This window comes from Mandrillus leucophaeus, unplaced genomic scaffold, assembly GCF_000951045.1.
Source record: "Mandrillus leucophaeus isolate KB7577 unplaced genomic scaffold, Mleu.le_1.0 Scaffold202, whole genome shotgun sequence".
Lineage (NCBI taxonomy): Eukaryota > Metazoa > Chordata > Mammalia > Primates > Cercopithecidae > Mandrillus > Mandrillus leucophaeus.
The window spans coordinates 5267240-5279530 of NW_012102055.1; the positions used below are offsets into that span (position 1 = coordinate 5267240).

Below are 12291 nucleotides of genomic sequence, written 5' to 3' on the forward strand. Positions count from 1 at the left end.
GCACACATTGAAAAAAAAAAAAAAAAAAAAAAGAATTTACAGTCCATTATGGAGAGGAGACACACACACAGGATAAAGGCTTATATATGCTAAGGAAAATCAAGATATACATAATCACAAGTTAGATGGCACTAAAATTAAGACCTAAATATTACAGAGAGAATTTAGGGCAGTGGTTCTCAGTCCTGCCTACATGTTAAAATGTGCTCAGTTTTTTTTTTTTTTTTTTTCTTTTTAAAAATTCCATGCTCAGGCCACACCCCAGACCAATAAATCCGAATCTAGTGGAGGGACTCAAGCATCAGTATCTTTACAGCTTCACAGGGGATTCCAATGTGCAGCCAGAGTTGAGCACCACTGGCTCTTGGTGATGGAATGATAGCTAGTAAAAAAAACTTTCTATCAATGTTGTTCCATCTTTGCAAGAAGAATACATCTTAAATTGGAAAAAATCAAAGCAAAAGTGGTCAAAATCAAGCCAGTTATGAGGGAAGGAAGACTTGGGCTGTGTCCAGAAGGGATTATGGGGGTAGAAGAAACATCTGTACAAGGCAGTTGTCTGTAAGACGTGTGGCAACACTTTGGCCAGCTACAGCCAAGTGTGCTGAGGGTGCTGAGTGGGATGGCTGAGTTATTGAATAGATGGTGATATCAGATAACTTGTATTTAAGGGAAACTTCTCGGTCGGGTGCAGTAGCTCACGCCTGTAATCCTAGTACTTTGGGAGGCCAAGGTGGGCAGATCGCTTGAGCCCAGGAGTTTAAGACCAGCCTGGGCAACACGGCGAACCCCTGTCTCTATAAGAAATACAGAAATTAGCTGGATGTGATGGCTTATGCCTGTAGTTCCAGCTACTCAGGAGGCTGAGGCTAGAGGAGCGCTTGAGCCTGGGACGGGGAGGATGCAGTGGGCTGTACTAACACCACTGCAATCCAGACCTGGGCGACAGAGTGAGACCAAAAGGGAAAACTTCTGGATTATCTGAATAGAGTAAAATATGATTCTGGCCTTTAGTATTAATAAAGAGTTGGTAGCTATGGCTCTGATTATGGGATTATCACTATAGTGTGGGCACAGGGCTGGCATTTCCATGGGGAATGGGGAGGTGAAGGTTGAGTTGGCCCTGATTCCAACTTGCCCATGACCTTCGGTGGTCATTTCATGGGTTGGTCTTCAGCTCGCTCAAAATTAATGTGACAGGGTTAGACATGATCTTTCCTGAAGTCCCTTCTAGTTCAGCATTCTGTGATGTTCTTTGCTGGCTTCAGCAAAGTTATGGGGAAGTTGAACACATACGATTCAAAAGAAGTACTATTGATTAAAACCGTATTAAGACCACTTTAACAGGGAGAGAATGAATACAAATGGAACGAGTCTGTCACATGACTATCCTTTCAATGAGTGGGGAAACTCTTTTTTGGGGTTTGGGTTAGGATTTACTGGTGCTGTTTCTAGGAGTTAACCTGATTATTAACTGCTTGGTGAAAGAGCCAAGGAAGATTACCTGTCAGGACTGCATGCAGAATGACAAGACTGCATACGGTGCGGAGGCCTTACCAAGCAAAAGCTGGGTGTAGCCGTATCTCTCTGGGCAAAGGCTGGTAAGTTCTAAGAGGAGTTTGTGTAGTGTCTACATCATAGATATGCTTTGAGGCAAATGTGTAACATAAGTGCCTCCATTTGCAGTTTTAGGAGAAGATTTTACTGCCCACCAAAATGACTCAGTGACACCAGGCAGAGTCTTCTGGTAAAGGTTCTGCAAACTTAACATAATGACCGTGTTGTAGAAGAAAAGCTACAAAAGTCTTTTTCATTAGGTAAGTGGCATAAATAACCCTTTCCACGAGGGCGTCCAAGCAATTGTGTGAAAGATAAAAGTTTGCAGTTTTGTGCAATAGCAGGAATGGCAGCGGCATCCTAAGACCGACTCAGACTAATCTGGTTTAAGCTCCAAATACGACCTACATTAAAAGTGGCAGACTCTGATGAAGCATAGTGGGAATTTTCTCCCACTTGTTCTAAATCCTGGAGCCTTTACAATCCAGCCTATCATAAAGGAGGAAGTATTTCTGACCGTATCTTGGAGAAATCAAATGCTGTGTTTATGCAGGGCTAACAAATAAACAAAGATCTGTGCTCCCTCTGCTGGCTCTCTATAGCAATATTGAAGGAGAAAGGAACCATACGTAGTATTGGCATCTTCAGTAAACACAAGTCAGTTTGGGTATTCTGAGAAGAACCACTCATTTAACTTGGTTTTGAACATTCTTTGGGAAAAATCTATCTTTATTGACTTTGGACAAAGGCACTTGGAAATTCTTAAAATTAGATATGAAATGAGACATACCTGTAGCCCTTGGCTACCAGATTGCTAGCTGTGACTGAAATAGTGATCTGGGGATTGATTTATCAGCAGACACAAGTGGATTCCTCCAAGATTTTTAGATCCAGACACAACCTTTAAGGCAGTTCTGAAAAAAAATCTCAGGTCCAATGTAAAGTTCCTTTTTTCTCTTTTATAAGAGCAACTTCCAAAAAGTAAAGATTTACACTATTTATATCTTTTCTGATAATGTCAAACACTAGACTTGATTTTCCAAATCATTAGCATGCAGAAGAATGACCTCATGGTGAACAGATGCACTTGGCTGTGAGCTGCAGTGATTACATCAGTCCCTCCCAGCAGTCGAGGGTGCCCATTCCAGTTAACCCTTTCAAGGCCTCTCTGCTGGTCCCTCTTTCTTGGTGATATGATTGAAAACACAAATTTAGTCCCCCACCTCAATATGTGTGTGTGTGTGAGAAAGAGAGAAATGTACATGTGTATATAAATGTATTTATACATAAAACATATATATGTTAACTGCAACCAATATTTTAACACTAGCTACCTTTTAGATTATTTATATTTATTGCTGGTCAAAAAAGGAAGGTAAACTACAGTGCTGGGTAAAAAAGTAGTTGAAATATCTTTACATGTCAGGTGTTATCAATACAAGTAATGGATGGAATAGATACAAGGTAGACATGATGGTCTTTAAAAATATTTTCTGATTAGGAAAATAGATTTTGTTTTGAAAGCTCTTTGAAAAAAGCTGAGCACTCATATATTAGCAGCTACATCACCATGTGTGGTTGACAGCACATCCTGAACGGAAGTCTGTTCACCTGGCCAACCCCGTCCCCACAGGGCTTGTTGGGCGGATGGGTAATGGCACCTGGATGGGGGAAGTCAGAGGCAGAGGGCATTTTCCAACAGTGGAACCTTCAGGCACAGGCCACTCCCACTGAGCACATCTCCCACTTTCACTTCAGACTTAAAGGCTGATATTGGGGCTTTCCCTCTAGAAGTGGGGGCTGCATGCTGCTTTCTGGCTTGCTGCTACCAATACAGTGTGGAATGAATGCAGTGTTCAGGTGACGCTCCCTCTTCATTAATAATAAAGCCCCTTGTGGTGAGGATACAAAGAAAACCTAGGAGCCCCTAATTCCTCAGATTGTGCATATGCATGTGAGCCCAAGCCCAAGGCCCTGCTTTGATGACACTGAGGGCCAGAGATGGTCTGATTGGGTCCTAAGTGCACTGTGGGAGCTTAAGCCGCTCAGGGTCAATTTTTCCAGTTGGCTTGTTGCTTGGAAGAACAGACTTCACCTCAATTTCTTAGTTTAAGCTGGCTGGCTCATCTGGGTTTGATCGCACTTGTCCCAAGAACATAACAGTGTAAACAAATGACAAATGTTTTCATCTGTAGAAGTAGTAGCAGATAGTGGACAGGGATTCTTCAAAAGCGAAGCCAGTATGTAAATGAGAAGATGCTTCTGAAAACGTGCTTGTCTATGGTGCTGAAATGCTCCGTCCTCATTGTACTGCCCCACATTTCAGTTCAAATCAAGATTATATCTACTTCCTTCCTGCTCAGCGTTATGAGGAGATATGCAAAGAATTAAAACAGAACATTATGCCTAGACTTAAAAATCACACTTAAGGATAGGTATGATAGACATATAAAAAATTTTCCCACTCAACACTGAATACCTTAAACCATGAACACTATGAAATGTAATACTGATGTTAATAATTTGAAAAGTGGAGGGAGTAGCATTTGTCTTGATATTCCATGTTTGGTTTCACATTCCTTTTAGAAAAGTTCCAATGCCCACCCTCACATGCTGTCAGAATCTTTATTCTGGTAAGCAATTTTCAAAAATATGACATTCTTGAAGAAGCCCACTGACAATCCTCTCCAAGTAGAGTTCTTAAAAACTCGAATTGCTTCTAGAATCTCCCTCATTTCAATTGGTTTAAATAATTATGAATGTTTGGAAAAGATCAAATTAGTTTATACAGAGGCTAAAATATACATAGAAAACAAGGTCCATCATTATTCATTTTGATAATATCTTAATAATCTTAAGAATGTAACAGTTAAGGAATGAAAACATCTAGTTATTATTTACATGTTTAATTTTAAGAAATAAAAAGCTTTCTCAAGAGTTAAAAGAAACAAACAAACAAAAAAACAAGAAACAAAAAACAACCTGCACTGAAAAATCAAGTCCTCACGAAGAGGGGAATAATCTCATGAGGGTGGGAAAAAGCTGAATGAGATCTTTTTAAAATTAGCTTTGCTACAGATCCCTCATGTTCTTGCACTGAAAAATTAGAAACAATTTAAAATCTCTAGCCAGACTGAGTATGAAATCTTCATTTCCCTTGAAACGAATTTTTTTTTGTCTTAGATAGAATGTTGGCAGAGTGTATAAAAGAATTCAATTCACAGCTGTTCCACTTTTTTAATGTAAGAAACATTAATCAAAGCTTTAAGTTATAAGCTTTTCTCATGTTGCTTAGTATTCCAGTTCAACAAAGATCAATAGAGGCCATCCCAGTGTTCCTTGACGCCTCACCAGGAAGCAGAGGCGTGATTATGCAAATCGCGCTGCTCCTGCACCTCTGCCAGCCTGCTTATCTCCCAAGCCTTCTGCCTGCTGCTCCTGGCTCCCTGCGCAAGTGCGTGCCTCTCCCTCTTATCTCCCAACAAAGCTCGGAGAGGCAAGGATTGAGGCCAGCGATGTTAAACAATGATGCATGGCTGATTTTATTTGTAAGTGATTTATTTCACTGGATTTAATTTTTTTCACTTTGTGTATAAGATATTTGTTAACGAATCAGAATAGGAGAAGTAAGGCAGTGTTCAGAGACAATTGACACAGGTTAGAAATCTATTAAGCACTCTAACAGTTGTATCTAAAGCAGTGGAAGAAGGAAGCTCCTCACTGAGAATTTCAACATGCATTGGCTAAATATCCCATTTACTCTCTGAAAGGCAATTAATCTGTAATTATATGCAGAAATTTACAAGTAATAATTCTATTATTTGAAAGAAACACACAGTAATCATATAATCTGTTTAAGTGGCGGTACGTGTATTTTTCCCCCCAAGCTGGAAATAGAAAAAGAATTAAAAACCTAAAAACAAGGAAATCTATGGAAACTTTCACAATTTTCCACTGGCCCTAATAAATGAAAATTATTCTAAGCTAGTTTCTAAACGGGTTCCACACCAGGTGCTGCTCCGGTCGGCGGCTTGTCCACATGACACAGACCACTCCAGAGAGACACACGCACACTGCATTGCTGTAATGATGGACCCCGGGACACTGTCCTTCCATGTCTCCTGCATTAATCCCTGACCCTCGTATCTCGGCAGCATAATCCCCATTTAGCATTAGTAGCAACGGCTTCCACTGTGAGGAACTCTTTTTTGATAAGTAAGCACTGATTCGGGCATCGTTTTTAAACAACATATTCCCAGCTCAGCAAGAAACCCACACTCCTGAATGAACCGGAGCACATTACTGAGAAAAAGTTCATTAACCTTGCTAGATTTGAAGGTTAACAGGATAGCTGAAGAAAGGAACTGAGTGAACAGCTCGAATACAAAACAAATTAAAATGAATGTCATCATTCCTTTTGATATTCATTAGTTGATTCAGAGGGAGAATGCTCTTCTTAAATTTGCAAGCATTTATCTGTGAAAAACAGGTGTACATCTGCTGCTTGAATGCGTCTTAAGCGCGTGAGAGAAGAATAATGTAGACACTCACCCGTTCCGCTGAGGGAGTAGCTGGGAGAGGGAGAAAAGACTTGGGCTGCGAAATCCTCGAATGTCATGACTTCGCGGTGGTTCTGAATTATTGCTTCGAGATACAGAGCTCGCTCTTCATAGCTGCGGTAACCAGTTAAGGAAAAAGTGCGTGTGCAAAGTGGCATACAGAGCAGTGGCAGAATTCACTTTTAATACTGTTGTGCATTTTTTTCTGTGTAAAAAAGTATCCTGCAGGTTCTTTACCATCTTGCAGAAAATTAAATATTAGTCATAATTCATACCAAAATTCTGGTTTTCAGACCTAAGTTTCTCTTAGACTTTAATTGCATTTAATACTAGTAATACTAAAAAACATGTAAGGCAACAGTTACAGAATAACATCATAAGATCATTAGGGTTGATTTAAACAAAAACAGGAGACACTGATTGCAACGGCATCTCTTTCCACTGACAATGGTAGATCTTTTATGTCCTATTTCAGTGGATAAAACATTCTTAGCCTATTGACATGAGTTGATACTTCAAGCAACTTGGTAATACAACAGTGCAGACGCTTCTTAAAAATAAGAAGATGCAAGTTACTGGGAAGAGAGAAGGCTAGGAAGATATACCTTGAGGGGGCATCAGAGCCTCTAACCAAGACAAGCTGTGAACATTGGAAAATAAGAACTACTATGTGAGAGAATCTATCAAGAGTGTACAGTGCAATTTTTTTAAAAAAGACTACTGCCTTTTAATTAAAACTGCACTCTGGAACACACAGCATTCAAATGTGTAATCAAAAACCAGTCACCAATAAAACTTACAAGCGTAACACACTGAAGCAACTTTCCAGCTGTCTTAATAGGACCCCTGCGTGTGGCAGGCTTTCACAGGGCAAAAAGCAAATCTTCCCCTTTTGTGTGTGGCTTCTGTTTCCTCAGAAGGTGAATCATGCACTTCCAATAACAGGATAACGTCAGAACAATCCGACAATGGATGGAGGCACTGCACATACGACGTTATGAATTAACACTTGGGGAAGTCCGCATGACGTCTCATTTTCCCCTTCCTCATTATCAATGCAAAAGTTAAAAGACATGTTTCAGTCATTTTGAAAATCATGCTAATTCTCCAGGAACACAGGGAATGTAGATCACCATCAGTTTATTATTTGCAGCTCCAGAAGAAGAAACGTAACTCTAGCATTTCTCACTACATTTTCAAACTATCTTTTCAAAACGGCCTCTTTAAAAATACAAGTTGGTGACAATTATGCCCTTTCAATCAGCTTTCAAGACAGCATGTGTTTTTAAATGGCCAAATACTTTTCTACTTTCTTATGGCAAAGGGTGCACACCGATCTCTAAACGCAGGCTCTTCCTCTCCCTACTCCCTCAGTTATATTCAGAGGAAAATTTTCATACCATAAGGAGACCAGAGGCATTCTAGGGCTGTGCTATCCCATACAGTAGCCACGAGCCACACGTGGCTATCTCATTTTAAATCTGAATTAATTAAAATAAAAAGCTACAATTCAGTTGCTTTGCCCCCCACCACCCCCTGCCCCACCTAGATATATTTTAAGCACTCAATAGCCACATGTGGCTAGGGGTTCTATCCTGGATTGCACAGATATAGGACATGCCTGTCACCGTGGAAAGCACTACTGCACAGCGTGCTGCCAGAATTTCTCCATAAGCTTGCTCTATGCAACCTCAAGCAAGGAAAATAAGTTTGAAGATTTCCAAAGTGGCCCCTCTAATGATTTATGATCTTTTATATAGATGGACATAACCGCCCAAGGCCTGGGCAGCATAAGCCTGAACTGGCTTCTCGACTGTGGGCTGAACTCCTGGTGACTCGCCTTAATGAACAGGCTGCCAAACTTCCTCAGCGAGAGGCGCCTGCTCAGGCCCAATTCTAGAGGGACCCACTAATGCCATTCACGTCTCATTATGAACACACTTATTCTGCACAGCACTTGGCTGTCGCCATGGCTCGGCCCTCCGTGCATGGCCCCAGCAAGCCGCTGGTCCGGGGAACAGCAGGACGTTAGGCCTGAGTGGCCGTCTGGCGAACAGGCACTCTGACACTAAGCTGGCACGTGCTGGCCCAGCAGGGGCTGAGCGAGGCGTGACAAATTACTCAAAGAGCTGAGCTAAACTTATGGCTGACAACCACCTGAGCCTTCGGACCGCCGTGGCCCGCTGTCAACGCTCAATTCATGGCTCCCCCTTTCAGTCCGTCGTCTGCTTGTGGGCCTGGGTTAGAGCAGGCATGTCCCTCTAAAGACCTGTCATGCTCTGCCTAGCATTGTCCTGCTGTTTCCTGAAAGGCCCCACTGCGTCCAACACATCCACATACAGTGCTTGGGACAATGGTGAACAAAAAGGAAATGCGTGTGTATTTTGCTAACTACTCTATGGAAGCCACGTATCTGGAAAGTGGCTGGCTATGTGAATCAAGCTCATGATCAAACCTACAAAGGGACGTTTTGCATAATACAATATGAACTGACCCCAGACGGCAGCCCACCGTCCCTATCCTGGATGGCACTATCCAATTGTTGTAAGCTTGTCCTTGTCAAGGCTGAGAGATCTGGGCTCCTTAGAGAAAGTCCAGCACTGTATTTAGAGGAGTAATAATGAAGTTGTGAGATTCTCTGATTCAATGAATATTTATGGTCTGACTCCTAAATTAAGGCAGTAGGAGACAGAGAAAACACAAAGGTGCTTCCAGAACTGGATCCTGGAGGAGGAAGTGTTTCCTTCAGAGAAGGTTCCTGACCCTGCCATCCATGCCCCCGACTGTCACACACAGCCCACACTCTCCCGCCTACTAACTGGAGTGTTAACAGTGCTAAACTGGGTGCTGTCATTTAGACAAACATCCATTAGGGACTGGGGTGAGACCAGGAGATCATCAAATACATTTTCGCTCATGGCCCAAGCCAGGGCATGTAAACACCCTGACAAAGAGTAAACAAATATCCCCTTAGCTCTGGCGGCATTTAGAAACAGCCAAGGAGCTTGTGGGTGCCAAAAATCATTTCCTTTAGTAGCCATAAAAAACACAGCACTGGGATCTTAACTGTATTAATTAGTAGAACTACTAGCAAGGGGAATTTGGAGCAGTATCATCTGACATTTTCTTACCTAATATCCTTAGGGCTTCAATGCTGGTTGCTTTCTATAACAAAGGGCATTTATAATTTAGGCATCAAAATGCCTGTAAGCTTTTCACATGTAAGACATGTTAAAATGTGAAGTGAATGCTGAAATAATGTCCATCCCTGGATGGTCAAAGACCTTTCACGGAAAGAGGCACCGGGTCACAAATCCGATCCCTGTTTCAATACGAGCCATGGCCCTTTTGTTCTCTTAAAAAGTCTACTAACAAATGTGTAACTTTTAATTCTGTTCTGAATTATTATCTCATTAAAAGTCACACACAACAAAGTACTTTTTTAAAGAGCAGTTTTCCCCTGGATTACTCAATTCAGGGAACATTCAAATTGCTGACCAGAAACCATCTTGGCTTCTGGATATTTCTCAGTTTCTTTAGCCACTCATTCTGCTCATATTTTCACATACAAATTTTCATCAAGAATTTTGATTAAGAGACAGGCGTGTAGCCCCAGCGACTCAGGGGCTGAGGTGGGAGGATCACTTGAGCCCAAGAGTTTAATGAGTCCAGCCTGGGCAACAGAGCAAAATTCTGTCTCTAGAATAAAAAATAAAAAAAATTAATATTATTCCCCTACTTTACTAAAGAGGTTATATGCCATTACTAGTTACATTTTATCAAAAATTTCCAAGAGAACTTCTTGAGACTCTCAAGACACACCCTGCTGAATCTGCAGAGCTGTAAGAGTCTGAGAATCTGAACCTGTCCCCTAACTTTACTCTCATTGTTTGTTTTAATTTTTAGAAATGACAGAAGCAGCATGACAGTCAGGAAGGAGCTTGTATTTTGGTGGAAGGAAGGCAGGGTTTGAATCCCAGTTGCTCTTTTCCCTGCCAGGTGTTGATGTCCCCATTTTACACGTGAGACAGCAAAGGCAAGCTGCTCCAACTACCAGCCTCAGTTGTCTTACGTGTAAAATGGGGACAGCAACCCCTGTTCTCAGGATGGCTGGGAAGATTAAATAGAATCTTATATATGAAGCATCTACCTGGGTTCCAGCACAAAAAGAAAAGCACGATAAATCTGGATTGACTGCTCCCTGCCTCTACCATGTGGGCCTAGGGTTTTGTTGCAGAAAGAATGTAGTAGGTAAGCTAGAGGAGAGTTCCATGTCAGGCTCCATGGCAAGCAAACCCCCTTCAGGCTACACCCTCAGGAGCGGGGAAGTCCTACAGTCTCCATTTTACTGATCAGGTAATGAGAGCTCCGAGAGTTCAAGTAATTTTCTTGAATCACAGTGACGCAGTAATGGAATTAAGGCTAGAGCCCAGGTCCTCTAACCTTTACTGCTTTCATCTAATATCTTGAATTCTAGAATAAATAGTGTTAAGTTCAAGATCTTGTGTGAGGTTGGGAACTAAGCTCCAAATGAGACAAATCAACTGACTTAAATATACATGAGCTACAATAATCAACCCACAATGTAAACCTGAGTGCATATGTGTAAGCTGCATCTATACCCAGACCATGCTGTCTTTATAAAATACAACAAAACAACAATTATTCCATTTTAATTTCTTTTTACTTATTCAGGCTATGTGTTTGTTGACTGTTGTTTAGCACTTTCAAGCTTCTTTTATCAAAGAAATAAAGAGAAATGTTTGGAAGAGGCTATGTTGCAGACTATATTTTTTCAACCCTTGAAACCCTTCTTGCCTGAACCTTCTCTAAATTTTCCAAGAGCAGACATGATGCTCAGACTGGCAAACTGGCCCCGGACACAGGCAGCTTCCTGACAGTGGTGTGTGTGTGCTGTAACAATTTGCATACCCATCCCAGTTTTCTTTCTGAACTCATGCAGCCTCTTATCACTGGCACAAGCAAGCCTGGAGCTAGCCATTCTCATGACTCTGCAGACTCTAACTCCCATAGCAGTGATCTGCAGAGAAGGGAATGTCATGTTTCAGAACCATCTAGGACGCTTCAGCCATCCATGCATCCCTCTCAAAAGTTCTGGTGCTCCCGAGTTCTGCTGCCACTGTCCCATCCCTTGAGTACACTAGGGTGTGGAAAAGGTTGAAAACCTCTGGCTAAATAGCTACTACGTATGACCGTCTTAAGCCTCCTTATGTTAGTTTTCTGTGGCTGCTGGAAATGACCACAAACTGGGTGGTTTAAAACAACAGAAATTTATTCTCTCACTAGTTTTGGGAGACCACAGGTCCAAAATCAAGATGACAGCAGAGGCTGCAGGAGAGATTTTGTTCATGCTTCTTCCAGTTCCAGGTGGCTGTCTCCGTTCGTGGGGCTGCATTGACTCCACTCTTTGCCTCCATGGCTACATGGCCTTTTCCTATTCTATGTGTTTCCCTTAAAAGGACACTCCTCACTGAATTTACTGTTCTCCTGGATAACCCAGGATGATCTCCTCATTTCAAGATCCTTAACTTACTTATATCAGCACACAGCCTTGTATCAAATAGTTAACATTCACAGGTTCCAGGAACTGGGACACAGACATATGTTTTTTGGGACCATCGTTTACTTCAATAAACTCCTTGAGGACACCATATGAGTCAGGTTCATCAAATTTATGTCAACAGAAATTTATTCTTTTATGTCACTCATACAACCTAGCTTAAAAGCACCCCACATAATATTTACTGTGTGGATAAATGAACGCCTGAAATTCGTGTCCATTGTTTTAAGCTATGAAACAGCTAGATATATTATAGGCAATAGCAACTTGTAAGGAGAGGTTAGAGAGTTCATTTTGAAGTAAAATTCTACATAGATTTAAAAAACTGCATGATAAAAACTTTTAGAAGAATGTATGGGGCAAACTCTTAATGACGTTGGGGTACGGATAGATCTCTTAAGAAAGCAAAACATGAACCACAGGGAGAAGACTGGTACATCTGATCACATTCAAAGTAAGAACTCCTGTTTACCACAAAACTGTAAAGAAGGCAGAACTACCAGGCACAACGTGGGAGGAAGCACCTGCAACTGAGAGCTGGCAAGGGGTAGGTGCCAGAATATAAGAAGAACGCCTAGCAAATCCATAAGAAAA

The 12291-nt window shown here is 41.5% G+C and overlaps 1 long non-coding RNA gene across 1 annotated transcript in view; it reads right to left on the minus strand.

Moving 5' to 3' along the window:
* The window catches only part of LOC105539313, an 80092-nt gene that overhangs the window by 13171 nt on the left and 54630 nt on the right, over window positions 1–12291 (minus strand). Inside the window, exon 2 of the long non-coding RNA XR_001006030.1 lies at window positions 6109–6230. This is a non-coding gene — a long non-coding RNA (uncharacterized LOC105539313). The remainder of the gene's footprint in view (window positions 1–6108; window positions 6231–12291) is intronic.